Below are 21,400 nucleotides of genomic sequence, written 5' to 3'. Positions count from 1 at the left end.
GCAACCGATTCAATTCTGAGCTCTGCTTTCCTTGGAACATAAGAACATAGGAATTAGGAGCAGGAGTAGGCCATTCAGCCCCCTCAAGCCTGCCCCGCAATTCAATAAGATCATGGCTGACCTGCCCCAGGTCTCAACCCCTCTTCCATGCCAGTTCCTCATAGCCCTCTTCACCGATATTTCAAAAATCTATCTACCTCCTCTTTAAATGCTTTCAGTGATCTAGCCTCCACAACTCTCTGGGCTAAAAAATTCCAGACATTCATTACCCTCAGAGAGAAGAAATTCCTTCACATCCCAGTTTTAAACAAGTGTCCCCTTATCCTGTAACTATATCCCTTAGTTCGGGATTCCCCCACTAGTGGAAACATCTTCTCAACTTCTACCTTGTCAAGCCCCCTCAGAATCTTTCAATAAGATCACCCCTCATTCTTCTAAACTCTAATGAATAAAGGCCTAACCTAGCTGTTCTTGATAAGTCAACCTCTTCATTCCAGGAATCAGCATAGTGAATCTCTTTTGAACTGCCTCCAATTTTAGTATATCCTTTCTTAAACACGGGGACCAAAACTGTACACAGTACTCCAGTGCAGCCTCACCAACACCCTGTACAGTTGTAACAAGACTTCCCTATTTTTAAACTCCAACCCCCTAGCAATATCCTCCAAAATTCCACTTGCCTTCTTAATTACTTACTGCACCTCCATGCTAACTTTTTGTAATTCATGCACAAGAACACCCAGATCCCTCTGTGCTGCACTTTTTTGGAGTCTCTCTCCATTTAAATAATAATGTCTTTTGATTCTTCCTACCAAAGTGCCTGACCTCACACTTTCCCACATTAAACTCCATCTGTCAAGTTTTTGCCCACTCGCTCAACCTGTCTATATCCCCTTGCAGATTCCTTATGTCCTCATCACATCATGCCCACCCACCTATTTTGGATACATTACACTCTGCCCCCTCCTCCAAGTCATTAATGTAGATAGCAAATAGTTAAGGCTCCATGACTGATCCTTGTGACACTCCACTAGTTACGTCTCTCCAACTGAAAAAGACCCATTAATCCCGACTCTCTGTCTTCTGTGTGTTAAGCAATCCTCAATCCATGCTAATACATTACCCCCAATACCATCAGCTCCTTGGTCCCTGAGCTGCAGCTTCGAAGAGCGAAGGGGCACCAAATGGAGGCTGCATGGATTGCTCTGGATCATGGGATACTGGGAATGTTGGAGTGTGGCATCAAGCTTGGCTGGTCCCTTTATGCCCCTAATGGCCAATTTACCGGTGCAGGAAGGGCCACTGACAGTGGAGGGAAGGGACATTTTCTTTGGAGGAGAAGCACAGACAGTTGGTGGAGGAGCACTGAGAGTGGAGAAGCGACACTGACAGTGTGTAGACAGGTCTAGAAAATGGGTGGATTGATCACTGGCAATGGAGGGGAGGAAGTACTGATAGTTGTGAGAGGTGCTGGCACTGACAATGGGTGGAAGAAATGCTAGCAATGGGGGGGAACAGTGGCAATCGGTGGAGGGAGCACTGACAGTGTTGAGGGGACAATGCAGTGATGAGGGGGCACTGACAATGGGTGGATGACGTGTATCCAGTCTCTTAGTTGCTGAGATTTATGAAGTTGCATAGAAGTTACAGCTCAGAAGCAGATCATTCAGCCCAACTAATCCATGTCAACCTTGACCTTCCTGTTCAACCAGTTCTAATTTATATTTGCCCTGTCCCTTCCGAATCTTTCTTCTTTATCCACCCATCCAATCTAATCTTGAATGATGGCATACAAACATATGAACAAGGAGCAGGGGTAAACCATTCAGCACCTCAAGCCTGCTCTGCCATTTAATAAAATCATGGCTGATCTGATTGTAACCTCAAGTCTGCATCTCACCTATCCCCAATAACCCCTTTGTTTACCAAGAATCTACCCACCTCTGCCTTAAAAATATTCAAGGACTCTTCTCCTACTGAGAGAAAAAATTTTACCTCATCTCCATTTTAAATGGACGACCCCTTATTTTTAAACTGTGACCCCTAGTTCTAGATTCTCCCACAAGAAGAAACTTCCTCTCCACATCCACCCTGTCAAGACCCCTCAGGATCTTATATGTTTCAATAAAGTCGCCTCTTATTCTTCTAAACTCCATTGGATCCAGTGTCCAACCTTTCCTCATAAGACAACCTGATCTTTCTAGGTATTAGTCTGATAAGCCTTCGCTGAACTGCTTCCAAAACACTTACATCCTTCCTTAAATAAGGTGACCAATACTGTACTCCAGATGTGGTCTCACTAGTGCTCTGTATAACTGAATCATAACCTCTCTACTTTTGTACTCAATTCCCTCATAATAACTGATAGCACTCTACTAGCTTTCCTAATTACTTGCTGTGACATTGTTTCTGCCTGAATCACAAACCCTAGAAGTGAAGTCTCACCAATCATACTATCAGGGATGACGAGTAACTTTAGTTATGAAGAGACATTAGTCAAGGTGGGCCTCTGTTTGTTAGAATAGAGAATATTAAGAGAAGATCAGATAAAAGTTTCAAAATTATGATTTTTTTTAAGATAATTGAAAAAAAATTTAACTGAGCTGGCAAAAGTAGGGTACATCCAATTAATGGTCAGCAGGAGGTTGGGAGTATTTTTTACATAAGAGTCAGAACCCATAATAGCTTTTAAAAATGAAGTAGATAATTATTTCAAGAAGTGTCACACAATATCATAGGAGGAGCAGAGGTATGATGGGCTGAATGGCCTTCCCCAATGCTGTTCAGTTCTATGGCCTAGCAATTGGTTAGAGCCCAATTTTGGGCACACAATCAGTGGGTACGTGAACAGTGCACACTCTGACTGCAAGGGCAGAGCCTGGCCCTAATCGGGCCTCAGGCTTCATTGATATAATTTCAATGAGCTGGTGATGTCTACTGCCCCTCCACAGGCAACATGTCCATTTTACATTGCTGAATGTCACCTCGCCGGCTGCAGCTCTAGGGTTAGACTCAGGAGGGGCACTGACTGGCAACGCAGGAAGGGAGGAATCTGGAGTGAGGGTGGGAAGCATTCCTGTCCCTCTTCACTCAATGGGAATGTTATTTCATCTCTGAAAAAATATCTTTCAGTATTTGTCACTACTAAGGCCTAGCGACTGTTTAAAGAATTCCCACTCCTCTAATTTAGCGGAGGGGGCCTAAAACAAACTTTAGGCTCCTCATTACAAGTGTAAGGGCCTAATGCCTTTTATAAGAGGCCACCAAAGATGTGTGAAAAATAGCCCAACCAGGTCAGGTGTCTTTCAGCCTCCCACAAGGCACAGGCTCTGGCTGTGCCTATTTTATGAGGTCCAGTTTCTACCACCATGTTTTCAGGCCAGAGACAAGAAGGTCAAGACTACAGATCCAAAATTAGCCCCTTGAAAAGAAACTGGACATAAAACGACGGTGTGAAGATTTTATTAAGCCTTGTACTTACTGTATAATTGATGAAAGACATGTTTCAGCAAATTCAGACGTTGCTAATCCTGGCCCCAAATTATTAGGTACTTGGTTGAATCTGAAATGAGGAAAAAGAAGCTGCTTCATGAGAACAGGTATCGATGAAGACGAACTGGAAAAACAACTGGGTTCAAACTGAGTTCGAATTTCACAGATGCCGTCCCAAACTCCCAGCATAACATTGTTGGCAGATCAGCAACTGCCTCAAGGAGAGGTGAGACAAGAGGAGCCCAATCCCAAATGATTGTGGCTATAGGGGCAAAAGGTCTCATTAATCATTCAGGCTCAGTGGGTACTTCAGCAACAGCAACATTCCAAATAAAAGATGACACCAAAGAGTGTAACCAGCCGAGCCACAGCTGACATGGCTGTTACCACACTCTGACCATTAATACAGTATAGCCACAACATAACAATAGTTCTCAAGGAACCAGCACGGGTCCAATTTAAAGCATCGTCCAAACAATGGAGATAGCTTCCATCAAAGAGGTCATTTGGTGATAATTGTCTAATGACCTTGCTCATGTTGAGCGCTATTGGATTTTAAATTACCTTTGGCAAAATGCTGTCATTAAATCATTATGAATCATAGATTTTCCATCTCCTGTTCATTGGGTCTACCCTCCTTGAACTTCAGTTGTCCCTCTCTCTGGCCAGCTTATTGTTAATTTCATTCTTCTCATCCCTTTGCGATTGCTTGTGTTCCCACTCCCAGCATCAACTTCTGATGGAATTCAGCCACTTCTTCCCAGTCTGTCCACTCATCAAGGCTGGAAGTCAACTGTGCCTGTAGTTTGTCACTGTTAAAAACAAAATAATGTAAAATGCAGAACAGAGGGAGAGATGCATCCAACATGGAAGAGGGAATAAAGGACAAAAGATGATCAGAATTGAAACAAGGAAATATATTTAAGAAAGCATTACAATAGGCCGTGCTTCCTAATAGCTTAAATGCACTCCAGTATGTGGGACAGAATACATAGCAGGAAAGTCCCAGGTCCAATATCCCTGATGTATTTTTGGATTAGAAACCCCCTTACCCTGGTGTTATCCATGTTCTTTGTCAGAAAGTGAGAATGAAGGATGAGGGAATTTAGATATGAGGACAGATTGGCGAAGTTGGGTCGTTCTCCTTAGAGCTGAGAAGTTTAAGAGGAGATAAAAACAAAAAAACTGCGGATGCTGGAAATCCAAAACAAAAACAGAATTACCTGGAAAAACTCAGCAGGTCTGGCAGCATCTGTGGAGAGAAAGACAGAGTTAATGTTTCATACAGTCAAAGGTAATTGAGTCATTGGCATGTAGCCCCTCAGTTCTGATGTGAACAACCTGTTACTCCAGGGTGTTGCTGCCGTCAGAACTTTGCTGCTATGTGGACACGTTTATCAAAATCCATCTGGTTTAAATATTGCAATGAAGTTCTGTTGAAGGGTCATGAGGACTCGAAACGTCAACTCTTTTCTTCTCCGCCGATGCTGCCAGACCTGCTGAGTTTTTCCAGTTTAAGAGGAGACCTGATACACGTGTTCAAAATTACCATTTAGAGAGAGAATGAAAAGGTTTTTCAGTCTATGCTAAATTTTGAATCAGTTTCCATTAAGCTAAGCACTCCTAATGGAAAAAATAAGCCAGTATTGCATATAGGAAGAGGAATAGGCTATTCAGCCATCTATTCAATTATAATATGACAGATCTCCACTTCAGATAAAGGCAAAATACTGCGGATGCTGGAAATCTGAAACAAAAACAAAAAGTGCTGGAAAAGCTCAGCAGGTCTGACAGCATCTGTGGAGAGAAAGACAGAGTTAATGTTTCGAGTCCATTTCGGTTTTTCCAGCACTTTTTGTTTTTGTATCAGATCTCTACTTCAACTCTATTTACCTGCCTGAGCTTCATACCCTTTGACATATTAAACTGACAAAAATCTATCAAAGTCGACCGTGAAAGCTCCAATTGTTGCAACACACACATCCTTCTGGGGGAAAAAGCTAGCCAAAACAATACATAGCTTCGCATTTGCAGAGTTAGCACTTGGCCAAGGTGCACGAGAGTCTTGCCCGCAGCCTGAGTAACCCTCAAAGTGCCAGCACTTTCAGAAGAGGAGGAAGAAAACTGGGGGAGTGCCATGAAAAGTGGAAAGGGGGTGAACACTCCATGTTTTGAGAGAGAAGGAAATGAATGGGGAGGCCAATTATGGAAGATGACTAGCTACTAAAATAATAATCAAGGATGGAAAGAGAATGAAAGAACTTATCGAGGAGAATAAAATGGCGAGGCACACAGGTGAGGCACTAATGGAAACTTTATCTCTGAAGTTAACTTTATCTGTGCAAAGTTCAATGGATACACATCATTATCAAATGGAATTGATGCTTACCTGCCAATGACTGGTTTCCCACACTTGCTAAGTAACCCCCTGCTGGAAACTGACATCTGTATTAACTGATCCTTTGTGAGGTTAAAGGCAGCTGTGATATGTCACAAGGGGTGCCTGATGTCAGCTGAGATGCCCCCCCCACCCCGACCCCCCCGCTCCACCCCTCCCCCCACCAGCAGTTAGTCACTATGCACAGTCACTGCTTAAACTAGGGAACAGAGACCCCACTACCATGTTAATCGTGAAAACTAACCCGAAGCCAAGAACTCCTGGAGGCTGCACAATCACCTCACACCTTCCAACAACAGATAAACAGGCAAAGAGCCACACAGTGGCCCAGCTGTAAGACCAGAATCAGCATGCGTTGCTGAGGTTAGTCAGGGCAGTGTTGGTGCACTTCTGCAAGCCAGGTTCGAAATCTTTGTATCCACTGACTGGAAGGTCAGTGTACAACTGTCACGTGGGTTGGACAGCATTAACTTCCAGAGATAACTGATCGCATTCAGGAAAACAAGAAATTGGCTTCCAAAACACTGGGTCATGAAGAGGAAAAGTATCCAGGTTCCCTGGGCATGATTTTAGCTTTGAGCGATGCTGTAAAGCAAGTGCTTTCGAACTGTCCTTCACACACCAACTCAGATTGTTCTTCCGTTTACCCCACAATCAGAAATTGGTAAACGCTGGGCCCATTTTAAGGCCAAATAATGACAAATAATTTCGACCCCACTAAATCACTGCTGGTGCCATGTGCATCACACTGTTATTAGGTAGGGAACTTTGCTAGAGTTTTACAGACTGCATCAGTGGCCACTGCTTGCTCCCATGTAGTCAGTGATACTTCCCAACATTGGAAGTTACCAATGCAAATCTGACAAGCAAATGGGTAGCTGTGGACTTCAACATACCAAAAGGAGACAACAGAGCTTGGGTGAATTCTTATGGGACAGCAAAATATTCATCAAAGTTTAGAGAATTATTGTGAGACAGCAAATATATTCTTCAAAGTTTACAAGACGCGTGTTACATTAGTCAGGCGGGAAGAAAAAGACTAGAAAATGATACTCAGAACATGGTGAACATTAAGTCAGAGAGATGGAATTTGGCCTTTTACAGCTCAATCCTCTCCAAGTTATTACCTCCTCCACAGTGGGATGGACGGTGGGGGCTGGAGGCGTGTGGGAGGTAGGGGTGGTGTATGAATTTCTGCCAGCTTTGATCTGCCCTAACTTCAGCGCAAAAGCTTGAAAAAATGGTGTAAGCAATGTTTTTGCTGTTTATCCAGGGTTGTCTATTGGAGGGAACTCCAACTGAAATTTAACCCTTTAAATAACTCCATTGGTTTTGTATTTATTATCTTGCTTGGACGGTTATTCATATTTCTTCTGATTGCGTGGGGGTAATTTTAACCCGAAACTTGCCTAGGGGGAGCTGACAAGATGGCTCATTTCACTTCTCACCAGATTTTATCCTATTTAAAGTATATGGAGATTAAAATTTGGCAGGGCGCAAAAATGACATTGCACCAGATCCCATGGATTTCCTGCCCAAAAAATTAGGTTGAAAAGGCACACCCCACCACCCCCCCCCCCCCCTTGTGGTCTTGCTGCAAGGCTGCCCTCCCGGAGCTGGCCATGCCTGAAGGATTATGGGTGGAATTTTCCAGTCTCCCCGACAGGTTTATGGTAGGTGGGGCGGAACAATGTGGCAGGAGCTCAAAAATCAGCTTCCCACCGGCATTAAATGACAGCTCTTCCTCTCCCATGCACCATGGCGGGTCACAATTCCTGTCAGAGGCCAGCATGAAGCCGATTTGCATTCTGCTAACAGGATCCAGATGAAGGCCCAGCCGGAATGACCCCCTCCCCACCCAGTCGTCCTCGCCTCCAGCGGGAGACCACATTGATCCAGAACACGTCTGGACCAACCTGGCAAGTAAATGTCGGCACTTACCTTAAGAAGGCCTGGGGCAGCCTGCGGAGATGAGGACAGGTCTCCAGTGACCAGACCCTGGAATGCCACGTGCAACAGTGAGTGCTTGGAGCATCAGCCACGTGGACCTTCCCTGCGCAGCAGCATCTAGAAGGTGGGTGTTCATCTAGAAGGTGCAGATTGCTCCAGGGTTTGGATCTTCAAGCTGCAGACGGAAGGCTGAAGGAGGTACTGGTGGGCGGTGAAGGTCTGTGCTGGTCGGGGCGGAATAGACAGGATGGAGAGGAATGAAGATGGGGCGGATGTACAGGCCTAAAGAGGGGCAGGCTAGGTTGGGGATGGTAGGGGAAAAGAGACATTTAGCTGGGGTCAGGCAATGGGTGACCTGGTACAGAGAAGGAGGACCCTGTTGGGTGCAGGTGGGGCTGGGGGGAGGGGTGGCTTCTGCAGGTGTGAAGGAGCATGGTGGGGTGGGTGCAGAGGTATGGGGTGTCAGTGGAAATGGGGGGAGGTGGCGGGGAGAGGAAAGGGTATTCGACTCGACCTCAAATATTACTAGCACCATGGCTGCTCGCAACTATGCAGAGCCTCGTGGTGGAGATCTTGAGATGCTGCTTAGGGGTTGAGTCATTGAGCGTGGGTGGAGATACAGGCCATCTCAGTGAGACAACTGAAGGGGAACCACAGCATGTAGTATTTATAGTGCTGGGACATTGAGACAGATGACAGTGTGAAGAGCAAAGGCCTAGTGTGCAAGGGTGACTCCTTACACATGGCTCACAAGGGCCCTGATAAAGAACTTGGCCTCCCTGCACATGCCTGTTTACAGGGGACATGGGGTGTCCCTCAGAAGATGAACGTGAGGAAGCACACACAGGCTTAAGGGCTATCACAAGTAAGCCACATCAAACATGATTAAAGTGGAAGTGAACTATATTTATAAAAGTGTGATAAGTGTAACAATCATAGTGCACCCATGCATTTATTTTAATCTTTTATATATTTTTCTTTCCCTACTACTTCTTCTAGGTGCTCCCCTGACATTGGCAGCAGGGGTGGAGGCAGCCTGCTGACCTGTTGGTCCTGTTGCCTTGGCTGATCTTGGCGGCCGTCCACTGGACACCCGAGGCTTGGAGGACCCTGGTTTACTTTGGCTGTCCTGCTGTGGGGCAGCTGCTCCCTCTGTGGTCACAGATAGGATGAGGCTAAAGGGGTCACAGGCAAAAGGGGATTTGGAATGGCCGGACCACCTCAGAGATTCCCACGTGGTTGTCCCAGGGGTGTCCAACTGCCTTCCTCCTCCCTTTGGGTACCCAAAGCCCCTCCCTGAGTCCTTGAGGGGAAGGGGAACCTGGAAGGAGGTCGAGGTGCCCCATTTCCCTCTCACGTAGCCTCTGCAGAAACTCACCCATGGCTACAGCAATGGAGCATAGGTCTGCGCGCATTTCCGACAGAAACTACTGGATCAGATTCTCCCTGGAGTCCGCCACCCTCCCCATGGAGATCTCCATGCATGTACAGGTCAGCACCAATTCATCAGCCAGCAGGCAAACACATTCCCCTACCTTGCATGCCACCTGTAGAGGGTCTCCGACATCTCTGCCTGATTTTGCCCCATCTCTTGCTGCCTCTCCAGCATCTCTTGGAAGGTTGATTCCAGAGGCCTGTCACAGGTGCCCCTTTTCCAGCACTTCTCCAAGTGCCATTCAGCTTGGCTGACCCTGCCTCCTCCTGCAGTGGGGACCTGTCCCTGCAGCGGCCACCAAAGTTTGAGACCCTACCTAAACTAGAAGTAATACTCACCGAGGTGTGTGGCCCTGGGCTGGTGGAGGGTACAGGTGTCTGCTGTGGCACCTCAGTAGGTGCACTTTCTTCATCAGCAAGGTCCTCGCTCCTCTCCAGGCTTGTGTTCAAGCTGGACATGGCTCATTGAGCCTTGGGCTTTGCCCTCTTCCTGGTGGCAGCGAGAGAGGAGAGGAAGTAAGTGACTGCATGAGCTGCCTCCAACCTGGAGGCACCTTTGACCCTGAGGTTTCTACAGCATGCATGGACCTTTACTGGATGGAGGCTGTAAGCCAATCTCTATGTCTCCAATGGACCTGTCCCACTCCACCCCTGCCAGCTGGGCTGCCTGCTTCTCAAAGACAGCCTTTTAAGTATGGCTGGTGCCCTCCCATCACCTCCCTCTCTCTATGATTATGGTTTAACTTTTTCTGCACAAAGAGAGAAGGTGGAGGCGAGCAATTGGGTTTCATGTATCTTTCTCATGATTCCAGTCACAGCATCACAGTAGCTTTACAGTGCAGAAGGAAATTGTTGGCCCCATCGAGTCTTCACTGGCTCGCTGAAAGAGCATTCTGCCTAGCCCCACTCCCCTACCTTGCCCGCGTGACCTTGCATATTCTCTATTTTCAGGTAGCAATCCAATTCCCTTTTGAACCTGCCTCCACCACCCTTTCAGGAAGTTTGTACCAGACTCCAACCACCTTCTCTGGGGTGAAAATTTTTTTCCTCAAGTCACATTTACTCCTTTTGCCAATTATTTCGAATCAGTCCCCACTTGTTCTTGACATTCTCTTGAGTGGGAACAGTTTCTCACTATTTACCCTGTCCATACCCCTCAAGGTCTTGAATACATCTATCAAGTCTCCTCTCAGCCTTCATTTCTCCAAGGAAAACAGTCCCAACTTCTCCAATCTATTCTCATAGCTACAGTAGTTGATCCCTGGAATCATTCTTGTGAATCTCCTCTGTACTGTCTCCAATGCCTTCACATCCTCCCTCAAGTTTGGCGCCCAGTCTTTCAAATAACCCACTGGATTGTGTGCCATGTGATTGATACACTGCAGGTTGTCCACTAGGGTTCTTGGCCTGCATCCTCCAGAGCGGTGACGCCATGAAGGTATAAGGATAAGGCTCAGAGAGGCATGTCGTTAGCAGTGTTTGCTGGTGACCTCAATGCCTGAGCCCCTTCATCCCACCTCCCCCCACCCCAACATTTAGACAGCATGTGAGATCTCTGTATGGGACGGTGAATGACCCACAGCGACACATAGTATTCCTACAGAATAGATGGAATGCAGTGGGCTATGAGGCATCACCTTATCACATTGTCATGGAGGCCCATGCCCCCTGTAACATTCATTGAGGTGTGTGTGTGTGAGCAGCTGAGGGTTCACTTAACCTGGCAGCATAGATGAGGCCATTCATCCTTTTTGGCAATGCAGGGCAGTCCCCTGCTGGAGGGCCTGGGCACTGACTGCCCTGGAGATTTGCTTCCATGCAGGGTCCATGTCCATGCTCAGCCTCCTCCTCCCACCCGGTAGATAGAAGACGTCCCTCCTGGCCTCAACTTAGTCGAGCAGGATGCCCCGGGAGGCATCGTTGAATTCGAGCGCCGGAGATCCGCGTCCTCATCTGGCCATCTCTTCAATCGGTGTGGCTGGTAAGTTGCTGTCCGGGCGCTTTTTCTACATGGCACCCAGGTACGAAGGTGGGGTGTGCATCATCCAGCTCCGCCCCACAGCAAAAAACGTCAGAAGCCCCCGACTGCAAAATTAATGAGGCCGGGGTTGCGCAATGCCACACAAATTCCCAACGGCAGGAAACACTCCCCATCCCCGCCCCGTCACGTGACTTAGGCCGGAAATTTCCAGCCCCTCCTGCCAGTGGGATCTTCCAGTCCCGCCGCAGTCAATGGAGTTTTGAATGGCTCGCACCCCCCCCCCCCCACCAGCCCCCCCACCAGCCCCCTTCTCCACCTCCCCACCCCACCCTGCTGCAGGGGCCGGAAGTTCCATCCTTGGCCCCAGAAAAGAAAATTCCACCCTTTGAGTTGCCCTTGTGCTGTAATATCAGGTCAACTGCTTTGCATAGTATCACAGCTCCTCTGGCACAAAAAGCATGAAGCAAAGGACAGATTTTCAAAGCAAGGGTTTCTGTGACTGAATGGAACTCAGAAAAGTCCAGCCAAGAACACTTCCATTGTCGAAGGGTCATGAGGACTCGAAACGTCAACTGCACTCTTCTCCGCCGATGCTGCCAGACCTGCTGAGTTTTTCCAGGTATTTCTGTTTCTGTTTTTGTTTTGGATTTCCAGCATCCGCAGTTTTTTGTTTTTATCCATTGTTTTGACGTTTCCTGAGTAACTCTGGCTGATGTTTTAATTGTTGTGCTGCTAGTTCTTGCCACCGGAAGGTAGGGCAAAGTGTGTGGAATGCATGCAGGTCTCTCCAAATAATTCAACACGCCTTTTTAATTCACAACTCAGATTGCATAATATCCTGTTATGGTTTAGATAGCTGGGAGCTGTTCCAAAGAGCGATTTAAATGGAACAGGTTATCCAGTTTGGGTTCATGTCTTTTAAGAACAATGTGACAATGGCTTTTTTTTTGTTTTCTTCCCCCTTTCTGTCTCCATCAAAGGCAAGAAATTTCAATTCTGTTCTCTGTTTTAGGTTTGAATCCGTTACCAGCACCAACTCATCCGCCAGGTTAGATATAAAAAGAAAGAACTTGCATTTATATAGCACCGTCTCACTTTCTCAGGAGATCACAAAGCGCTTTGTAGCCAATCGAGTGCATTTTTTGAAGGGCATTTACTGTTGTGATGTAAGGAAATGTTAATTTGTGCATAGCAAACTCGCACAAACTAGCAATGTGAGGATGACCAGATAATCTGTATTTGTGATGTTGATTGAGGGATAAATATTGACCAGAACATGGTTTTTGAGGGGTTGGGTGGGGGGGGGAGGGGGTGGTTACTCCCCTTCTTTTCTTCAACCTAGTGCCATGGGGCTTTTTCCCATCTGACAGGGCAAAAGGCACCAACTCTGAAACTACAGCAATCCCTTACCACTGCACATGGAGTGTCAGCCTATAGATTCCTGTCCTCAATTTGTGCAGATAACAGCTCCCAATTACACTGGACCTATCACTCTCAAACCAGGCAAAGCACAAGGGGGAAATTTCTGCCCCCCCATCCCCCACCCTTGAACCCAGGAGAGCACCCTTGTCACATTTTAAGTCCACGCACGAGCTATTTCTTTGACTTTTCTACGCTTCCCAATGCAGTTTTGATGAAGCATTTACCGGAAGGGAGGAGAAAGTTTGGCAGCTGTGTGGACAGAACTGTGAACCACCCACACGTTCATTGCTAGGCTGGGGTTGTAGCACTGAGTTTTGACATTAACAACCTTGACCTCAAGTTACTGAGTTTATGGAAACATTTTATGAGGTTTGGAATATTACCCTGCTGTTACTGAGGCTACCTACCCTCTTTATTGATTTCACAAAAGGAAGGTGAAAACAGGGCAATAAAATGAAACATTGATAAGTTCAATTTCTCCTGCAAACCCATACGCCGTTCCACAGATAGTGAAGAGCTACGCTCACCGATAAAATATATATTGGTTGCAAAGTGCAACAGTTCCTCCCTCGAACATTTATTCAGTCCATTTCCTCCACTATCCCACGTGCCTTAAGGACATAAACAAGCCATTTGACCCAACTGATTACAAAGCATTTTGTTGTCTCCTGAGAGAGTGAGAGGTTGCTATAACCAGAGGCACATAAGCCCCTCAAGAAAGTGCTGAGGGCAGCAATTTAACACAATGCCCTCACTAATTCTTCAAAATGATGGTTCTAGGGAGAGAATCTCTAGCTAGGGGTTTGGATAGCTGTTTTTGCAGTTATGCCAGGGAGTCTCAAATCTGTTGCCTCCCTAATGCTGGGGATGAAGGACATTGCAGAGTGGGTGGAATGGCCCTAAAGCTGCAGAGTGTGGTGGGGGGTTTGGGGAGGAGGGTTGGTGGGGTGGTGTGCCATGAAGGATCAGTGAACTTTGTTCTTGGACGGTGATTCAGAATGAACGAGAGGGCTCGTCATTTGTGCACACAATCCTCTCGATTTCTTGAATTTACCTCGGACAGGTCAACAAGAGCAGAACACAGGCAAAGGGCGATAAAAAAGATTCAGCCTGACGTGAACAGCCGCAAAACAGGAAATAGGGGTGGGGTCAATGGGAGTGGTGGAGGGTGGGAAGGGTCTGCATGGCAGGATGGTGCTCTTCCTTTCCATCTTCTGGCAGCAAGAGGGGGAAACCCATGACTGAGGCCACCAAGCTGCTAGGTGCTTTTTCCTCTAGAGATCTTATTATGATCAGAAAAATATGTTTGATTAATCCTACTCTTTAGGAAACTGATTCTTCTGAACATATAGCAAAAATGATGGCTGCATAATACAGTTACATCATCAGAATTGTGTCTTTTACTCTATACAACAACAACTTGCATTTGTATCATGCCTTTCGAGTACTGAAATGACACAAAGCAGTTCACAGCAGCATTATCGAGCATAATTTGACACCAAGGTAGATAAGGAGACTTTCGGACTGGTGCCCAAAAACTTGATCTAAGAGATAGCCTGTAAGGAGCACCTTAAAGGAAAACGACATTGAGACATGGAGATCAGTTTATGAAGAGAATTCCTGAGCTTAGGGCCCTGGCAGCTGAAGATGTGGCCAATAATGGTGGAGCGATTAAAATCAGGACTGCTCAAGAGGCCAGCTATAGGGAGGGGCAAAGCCATGGAAGAACTTGTAAACAAGGATTGGAATTTTAAACATCAAGGTGTTGCTTAACCGGGAGCCAATAAAATGTAAAAAAAAATCAGGCATATGCTTCTTAAATCCAATCTAATTGACCAAGTTTTTGAGCATCTGTCTTAATAACTTTTTGTGTGACTTGGAATCAAACTTTGGTTATAATATTTCATGTGAGCATTGCTAGCTAGGCCAGTATTTATTGCACATCCTAAATTGCCTTTGAGAAAGTGATGGTGAGCCACCTTCTTGAACCACCTGGTGGTTTGGTACAACTGAGTTGCTTGCTAGGCCATTTCAGAGTTAACCACATTACTGTGGGTCTGGAGACACATGTAGCCCAAACAAGGACAGCAGATTTTCCTTTCTAAAAGGACATGAGTGAACCAGATGGGTTTCCTGACAACTGATGATAGTTTCATGGTCACCACTATTGAGAGGCTAGTTTTCAGTTCCAGATTTATTAAGTAACTGAATTTATCAATTAATTGAATTGAAATTCCAACAGCTGCTATGATGAGATTTGAACACACGTCCTCAAAACATTAACCAGGGCCTCCGGATTACTGGTCTAGCAGCGTGACCACTACACCACTGCCTCCTCCTGCTACTTTAAAGCATGTTGGGACATTATTATATTAAAGATGCTATAAAAATTAAACTTGTTGCAGTGGGGTGTGGTATCTAATGGAGGTGATGGAGCTCTCACCCACCATCTGGAGAGCCAGCAAGATCCCAGTGTCACGTCTTTTGAGGAAGGCCCACCAAATAAAGTGTCACTCAAGCACTTAAGTGGGCAGCGACAGACATTCCCTGGGATCAAGGACCCCGTGGGAGGAAGTCCCACCAGACAAGAGATGCTCAACACAACCAGTGAGTTTTTTTGTTCATTCACGAGATGCGGGCTTCACTGGCTAAGCCAGCATTTATTGTCCATCCCTAGTTGCCCTTGAGAAGGTGGTGGTGAGCTGCTTTCTTGAACTGCTCCAGCCTATGTGGTGTAGTTACACCCACAGTGCTGTTAGGAAGGAAGTTCCAGGATTTTGACCCAGTGACAGTGAAGGAACGGCGATATATTTCCAAGTCAGGATGGTGAGTAACTTGGAGGGGTCTTCCAGGTGGTGGTGTTCCCATCTATCTGCTGCCTTTGTCCTTCTAGATGGTAGTCGGCGTGGATTTGGAGGATGCTGCCAAAGGAGCCTTTGTGAATTCCTGCAGTGCACCTTGTACATGGTACACACTACTGCTACTGTGCATCGGTGGTGGAGGGAGTGAATGTTTGTGGATGTGCCATTCAAGCAGGCTGCTTTGTCCTGGGCAGTGTCAAGCTTCTTGAGTGTTTTGGGAGCTGCACTGATCCAGGCAAGTGGGGAGTATTCATCACACTCCTGACTTGTACCGTGTATATGGTGGACAGGCTTTGGGGAGTCAGGAGGTGAGTTACTCGTCATAGGACTCCTAGCCTCTGACCTGCTCTTGTAGCTACAGTATTTATATGGCTAGTCCAGTTCAGTTTCTGGTCAATGTTAACCCCCAGGATGTTGGTAGTGGGAGATTCAGTGATGGTAATGCCATTGAAATCAAGGGGCAATGGTTGGATTCGCTCTTGTTGGAGATGGTCATTGACTGACACTTGTGTGGCGCAAATGTTACTTGCCACTGGTCAGCCCAAGCCTGGATATTGTCCAGGTCTTGCTGCATTTGGATATGGACTGCCTCAATACCCGAAGGGTCGTGAATGGTGCTGAACATTGTGTAGGAATGGAAGGAAGGTCATTGATGAAGCAGCTGAAGATGGTTGGGCCGAGGACTCTACTCTGAGGAACTCCTGCAGTGATATCCTGGAGCTGAGATGACTGACCTCCAACAACCATAACCATCTTCCTTTGTGCTAGGCATGACTCCAACCAGCGGTCAGTTTTCCCCCTGATTCCCAGTTTTGCTAGTGAGTGATGGCGGGAGGGAGAGGGCCGTGGGGTGATGGGAGGAGAGGTTGGCAGCAAGGGAAGGGGGCTGCCTCTCAGCCGAGCCTTTTCCTTCCCAGTGCCAGGTCCCTCAATCAGGCATTGAGTGCCTTTGAACGAGGGCCCACCACCTCCATCCCCGGGGGTTCACAAGTTTGCTTCTTGTGTTCACCATGTGGCAAGCCTGTTGGTGGATTAATACCAGCGGCAGTGGGATAGCAGGAGGGCAGGAAGGTCCCGGGTCTTCCTGCCACAGCAGAAATCAGAATGGAGATGGGAAGGCGGCACAATCTCCGCCCACCACCGCTCCGGCCAATTAAATGCCCCCACCACAAAACTTCAGTGGGGTGGGTATTAAATACTGCTTGGGGCAGCATTGGCACAGAGTACAAATGTTGCTTGCCGTTTGAAATTTTCCATCTATTGAATCTTTCCCTGTTACGTGGGTGAAAGTGAATCACTGCATTGATTTTTTTTTACAGCCGCACCTTGCAATAACGTGTGTGTTTTGGTGTCCTGACAAACTAGTTCTGTTGTAATATAATCAACATTGGAACAGTGTCTAGACATGTTGAGATAGACTTAGCATCATTTCAAGGCCGATTTATGAGGGCAGAGTTGCCGCGGACGTATATTAGGCTGCTAAATAGATTGCAAAACTGTTCACAACCTCGAAGCTGACCTCGGCATCAGCAAGTCTAAACGAAGCACTGGCATTGTGGCATCTTTTCTGATCTTTTTGTTAATGTTTCCCCTTTTTGTCCTCTTTTGTTGAGGTCACCTTGCCCACGAAAAAACAATCAACCTCAGGCTTGAAAATTTCAATTATCCCGGCATCTGCAACATTTTGTGGGGAGCAAGTTCCAGATTTCCACGAAAGAGTGCTTCCTGATGTCACTCCAAAGCGGGCTGGCTCTAGGTTTAAAATTATGCGATAAAAACAAAAAAACTGCGGATGCTGGAAATCCAAAACAAAAACAGAATTACCTGGAAAAACTCAGCAGGTCTGGCAGCATCGGCGGAGAAGAAAAGAGTTGACGTTTCAAGTCCTCATGACCCTTCCTTGTTCTGCTGTCCGCCACTGGAGGAAATAGCTCTGCATCTACCTATCAAACGCTTATAATGGCTCCAATAATATACCTTCCAAACACAAAGGAATACAAACGATGCTTAACCAACCTTTCTTCATAATTTAACCCGAGTTTAAGCCCTTGGTATAATTTAGGTGAAGCTGCACTGTACCCCTTACAAGACCAGTGTATTATTCCTGGGGTTCAGTGTCTGAATGCAGATGGAGGACAAATAAATCCTATTAGTTTTAAGTGAGCTTTTCACTGCACATTGGACACCAGGGAACACTCAAGATATGGGGCTGCACGTTATAGAAAGGCAGCCAACCTGCTGTAAAGCAGCCGGCCCTGCAGCCATAACATGCTGGGGACAGGCTAAACCAGCTGAGAGTGGGACTCCCACCCCGCAGTGGAAATAAGTTCCACCCTTGAGCCGGCAGCTCTCGTAATTCCAGCAGCGCCAGACCTCAGTCGCGCCGGATACTTACTGGAACACGTTCAATCAGAATTAACACCTCCACCCCCCACCCCCCGCCCCGGAGGTGAAATGGGCCTGGAGTAATAACATATCTTCATGCCGTGTGAGAATGACTCTCCAATGTCACAATGCCTGCTCAGCCACTCCCCTTCCCCCACCCGCCCATGTTATGGTGGGTGACAGAGGGTGACAAGCAAAATATCCTGAGGGGATACATATATTCTAACAGCGTCAGGAACAAAGTTCACCAACATCCCAGCATTCACACCAGGATATTGGCCCTGTGGGTTTTTGATCCCACTGGGAGCGACCTCATTGTTGTTGGACCTTGAACAAGGAGAGACTTCTACCATTCTGTCAGTGCCTAGCCCGGCGGAAAGTACCTTGATGAGTAATGTAACCAAAGGCGCTGCCAGCTCTCTTTGATCCAAAAGTATTTTTCGATACAGTTTCCAGTCGGTAACTGCATTCGTGTAAATGTCAAGTCTCGACCTTGAATTTGTTTTCAGGTACGGGATGTCAAAAGGACGAGCTGAAATTGAGACTCCAGCATCTGAATATTTTCAACAAACTGCAAGCGCCCAAAAGCCCGCAGTCACCTTGGCAAAGAGGCCCAACACCTGTTTCAGGTGGGGCTGCCAAGGATGCCTGAATATTGCTGGGACCAATGTGGCACTGGATATATTCCAGAGGTCGCTAGGCTGGAGAACCGTAGCCCAGAAAATTAGATCGCGTTCCCACCCCCAACCCCGCACCCCCCAACTCATCCAATATCCGTGCCATTGATTCACATTGAACCAGCGAAAGCCTCAGTTTAGATGCTCCCAATAATGTAAACATGACACAGACTGTCATATGTATTTGTTCTGGAACGTTAATATCGCCGACCTCAAGGGGCATATTTCAGACAACTGAATCTCTGCTTTCCGAATGAATAGCACTCTCTTGCATATTCCTTTAATTCCTGATAAACCTGGCCTTTTTTCACCAGGCGATGTGTGGCAACAAATCGCCATTTAAATACCCAATTCAGTATTCAGTCGGCGGTTCTACAGCAGCTGACGGGGAATACATTCCCGCAGACATGCCAACGGGTCACAAAATGATGAGAGACACAAAACAAAAACAGAAATACCTGGAAAAACTCAGCAGGTCTGGCAGCATCGGCGGGGAAGAAAAGAGTTGACGTTTCGATTCCTCATGACCCTTCAACAGAACTGAGTGAATTTTAGGAAAGGGGTGAAAATATAAGCTGGTTTAAGGTGGGGGGTGGGGAGAGAAGTTGGGGGGGCGGTGGTTGGTGTGGTTGTAGGGACAAGCAAGCAGTGATAGGCGCAGATAATCAAAAGATGTCACAGACAAAAGAACAAAAGAACACAGAGGCATTGAAGGTGGTGATATTACCTAAACGAATGTGCTAATTAAGAATGGATGGTAGGGCACTCAAGGTACAGCTCTAGCTGGGGTGGGGGGAAAGGCTAGCAGGGCATAAAAGATTTAAAAATAATGGAAATAGGTGGGAAAAGAAAAATCTATATAAATTATTGGAAAAAACAAAAGGAAGGGGGAAGAAACAGAAAGGGGGTGGGGATGGAGGAGGGAGTTCAAGACCTAAAGTTGTTGAATTCAATATTCAGTCCGGAAGGCTGTAAAGTGCCTGGTCGGAAGGTGAGGTGCTGTTCCTCCAGTTTGCGTTGGGCTTCACTGGAACAATGCAGCAAGCCAAGGACAAACATGTGGGCAAGAGAGCAGGGTGGAGTGTTAAAATGGCAAGCGACAGGGAGGTTTGGGTAATGCTTGCGGACAGACCGAAGGTGTTCTGCAAAGCGGTCACCCAATCTGCGTTTGGTCTCTCCAATGTAGAGGAGACTGCATTGGGAGCAATGAATGCAGTAGACTAAGTTGGGGGAAATGCAAATGAAATGCTGCTTCACTTGAAAGACTCAACCTCTCGGTAAATTAAAGGTTCGCGATCGGATTGGGAGGGCTCTTGAAGCCTCTGGAACTTTCAAAACACTGATAAGATTAAAGTAGCATCATCTTTCTGACATTTGTTACATGCCGTTTGAATTCAATCGATGCTCCTCTGCACAGGCGGTGGAGCAGCAGCCTGAACAGGGGATTTTCGGAAGCTCTCGGGCTGCTTTTAGAAATCATCCAGTCGCAGTGGAAGCTTCCTGCTCGGTTGGGGGTGGGGTGAGGGGTGGGAGGTACAGTTGATACTTGTTAGAGGACTGGAGGGACAGTCGGTGATGTGGGGGGCAGGGGGTGCAGTTGATGCTGGGGGACCATGAGCCAGTTGGCATTGGGCGGAACCAGAGGGGAAATTGTAAAGTTGGTGCTTGTTGGGAGACTGGGGAGCAGTTGGCATTGGGGGGGGGTGGGGGAACTGGTAGCCAGTTAGTGTTGAGGGGACGGGGGACAGTTGGCAGTGGGAGGGCACTGACAGGAAATTTGGTGCTCGTTGGGAGACTGGGGAGCAGTTAGTAATCGGGGGCTGGTGGCCAGTTGGTATTAAGGGGACAGTTGGTATTTGTTGGGATACAGGGGTCAGTTAATCTTTGTTCAGGGGTTGGATAGAGTGCAGGAACACCACAGAGGAAGGAACATAGGAAGAGAAGTTGACCATTCAGCCCCTCAAACCTGTTTCACCTACAACACCAGCATTCAACATTGTATGTGAAATAGATAAGCCAGCTCTGGAGTCTCCAGAGACCAAGGATTAACATATGTGAGCAACCCCAGAAGAAAACGTGTGTCTTATTTGAATTTTCTTTGAATATTTTAAGTTGGCATTACATATGATAACATTGTATTTACAGCATAGATGGAGGACATTCAGTTCACAACCTTCTGACTCGAGACAAGAGCACTCCCGGTGAACCACAGCCGACACTAAACGGTAAAACAAAAATGAAAATAGTTAAGTTCACAAAAAAAGACTGTAGGCGGAATTTTCTGAGGCCGCTGGCAGAGGGCGTGATCGGTGGCGTGCAGGGGAAATATGGTGAAAATATAACGACGGCATGAAGGCAGGACCTGATCGATCGCTCAGCCCAACAACGGCAGGTCACGTTTCCCACTACCGGTCAGCGAAGAGCTAATTGTAATACATCAGCATATAATTAAAAGGCCATCTCGCCAGGCTTTTGCAATCCCACCTTATCGTCCATCCACATCAGCGGGAAAGCACACTGATGTGTTTCACGACAGCACACAGCCGACAAGCACTTGGCGGCCTTCACTTTGGGGGAACTGAAGTGAGTGAGCAGCAGCGTTCTCCACAGCTTGTCTGTTTTTTACAGGCCTCAGGGGCCCCTGGGAGGGGGGAACAGATGCCTGGCCCCACAGGTGACTGCTGAGAGCCTGGGGGCAAGTGCTGGCCAGCCTCAGAGGCAACTACTGAGGGATGGGGGGGGAGGGGTCAAGTGCTACCCTAGCGCTGCATCCTGTGCATAGGTGGGGGACAGGGTAAAT

General features: G+C 47.0%; 1 protein-coding gene across 4 annotated transcripts in view; it reads right to left on the bottom strand.

The window, feature by feature from the left end:
* LOC121290848 (transmembrane protease serine 2-like) overlaps positions 1–9,838 on the bottom strand; it is a 55,516-nt gene extending 45,678 nt beyond the window's left edge. For 3 of the 4 annotated variants that reach the window (XM_041211850.1, XM_041211847.1, XM_041211851.1), the window contains exons 1-3: positions 7,832–7,971; positions 4,057–4,304; positions 3,482–3,562 (exon numbers count right to left, since the gene is read on the bottom strand). The gene's annotated coding sequence lies outside the window, so the exon portion shown is untranslated. Of the gene's footprint in view, positions 1–3,481; positions 3,563–4,056; positions 4,305–7,831; positions 7,972–9,613 lie in introns of those variants that run through there. The other variant, XM_041211849.1, reaches the window with a different exon arrangement.
* Between the last annotated feature and the right edge of the window lie 11,562 nt (positions 9,839–21,400).

The sequence above is a fragment of the Carcharodon carcharias genome, chromosome 18 (assembly GCF_017639515.1).
Source record: "Carcharodon carcharias isolate sCarCar2 chromosome 18, sCarCar2.pri, whole genome shotgun sequence".
NCBI classification, from domain to species: Eukaryota; Metazoa; Chordata; class Chondrichthyes; order Lamniformes; family Lamnidae; genus Carcharodon; species Carcharodon carcharias.
Note: the sequence above shows the minus strand (reverse complement) of the source record. Positions and strands in the feature narration are given on the sequence as shown.